Consider the following 2,221-nt stretch of genomic DNA (forward strand, 5'->3'; position numbering starts at 1 on the left):
AGGTGACAGTGCCAGTTCTTGAGGAGACTGCACTGGGCTGGGATTTATCGGCCGAGGTGCGCGTGGCGAAAACAAGCACGTGACACCGCGTGAGTGTGCGGGCCACGAGGCCACTTACACGGGCGTCAACCTGGGCAGGTTTGAGGAGGAGGAGGCCCATCTTGGAGCTGGGACCGCACGAGGGTGAGACGGAAGGATGGAGATGGGGAGGGAGAGAATGAGGGCAATTATATGAGTATTATAGTTAAGTGCACATGTGTGCATGCGTGTTTATGTACCGTCCCGGCCTTCATAGATGCTTGCTAACTGCACTTGCCCCAACAGTCTGTTTGAAGGATCTACGAGGGGATGTTTGTCTTTGTTGTCCGGCACAGAGCGGCGCGTTCTGGTGCGCGAGCCTGCGAGCGCGTACCTGCACCTGGCCGTGGACCACTTCGCACTCGTGCTGGTGGCGTGTGCGCGGTGCTCGACATGGCGCCGAGATCGCGCGCGTGCACGTGACCCGTGTGCGCTCCCCACGCTTGCACGTGAGTGGCACATTACAACAGCATCAACAATAACAAACAGCAGCAACAACTATACGTCTCAAATTTATTTTGGGTATCATAAATCCTCCTCCACCCGACACAGTGGTGCGATGGTAGGTGGTGGTGTGTTATAATGGCATGATGATGGTATAATGTTAGATGATGCTGTGATGTTAGATGTATGTTGAACTTATTTCGCAATGTACGTAGACACCAGTGCTTAACGGAGGTGTGTTTGCGATGGCATGATGGTTTAATGATGGTGTGATGATGATGGCATGATAATGGTGTGGTGGTAATTGATGGTGTGATGATGAAAATGCGAAGTTACATGAAAGTGTCATCATGATGATGGTGGTAATGTGATGTTCGAAGCTGTGTTTGTGTGATGGTGTGATAATAGTGCGATGCTCGATGATAGTGTCAAGATGATGATAGTGGTTTCATGCTAGAAGCTGTGCTTGTGATTGCCTGATAATGGTGCAGTGGTAGATGGTGTGATATCCCCCCACAGGTGATGGAGGGGACCCACGTGGGTCGCGATCTCATCTCCGAGCTCTGCTTCACGAACCCCGTGGCACGCGCCCTGCACCGCGTGCGCGTCCGCGTAGAGGGAAGCCGGCGTGCCCTGCGCCGGGCAACATACTTGTCGGGTATGGTGCCGTCGTCACAAGTTCACGATCATAACAAGATCAAATGGAAATAGACGATGTTTCGGGCAACTACCCTTGTTCATAACACACGTGTTATCGATTGAACCAAACACATTTGCTATGAAGACGGATCATCGCCCGAAACGTCAGTTATTATATAATTTTCTTTTTAAGTCCAGGATGTTATTGACGATTGAGAGTTAAAATTTTTGCGTGCGTATGCACCACTACTAATGCAATCCCACAATACTGTTTATGTGTTTAGTGACAATTATACCTGATGCTCACGCTTCTGCTGATGATGATGATGATGATAACACGTGCCTGTATGTGTCTCTCGCTTCACGATAGTGTAGCGGTGAGTGTGATTTGTTATGCACCCGCGACCCAGTTCTGGGCCTCCCCTAGGTCGATTCAGCCTCAATTGACTGAGGCGGTGTGTGCAAGCTTCAGCACTGGGGGTACAATAGCCGGTCAGACGTGCTGCCGCCCCCACCCGTTTCTTGTGCCTGTCCCGGCCTTAACAGGTGCTCGCAGTACTTGCCCCAACAGTTTGCTGTAGGCTATACAGGGGACCTTTGTCTTTGTGTCTGTCTCGGCGCAGCAACGTGGAGGGGCACGGCTACACGCGCGTGCCGTGGTTCCCAAGCGCCGCGGGGAGCTCACGCTGATCGCGAGCCTCGACTGCACGGAGCTGCCGCAGGTGCACGGGGGAGCCACCTCCAGTGCGAGCCCTGAGACTTCAACATCACCACCATCATCAACATCATGAGTCAACCACCATCATCAGCATCGAGAGTGGTACCACCATGATCGTGATCGAGTGAACTATCATGAACGTGTTCATCATCATCATTATCATCAAGGTTGCACTCATGACACACAAAGTGCTTGCCACAAATATATCACAAATTCCTTGCTGATCTCGTCAAGGAGCGTAAACCATCACGAGAACTCCGCTCATCCTCGCAGTGGCTTTTGGATAGCCATCAAACAAAGACGGTCACTGCATCGCGCACTTTCAGATCCGCTTGTGTGGCC

Source organism: Lethenteron reissneri, chromosome 9 (genome assembly GCF_015708825.2).
Source record: "Lethenteron reissneri isolate LAM-NWPU_2019-01 chromosome 9, ASM1570882v1, whole genome shotgun sequence".
In the NCBI taxonomy this organism is placed as follows: Eukaryota; Metazoa; Chordata; class Hyperoartia; order Petromyzontiformes; family Petromyzontidae; genus Lethenteron; species Lethenteron reissneri.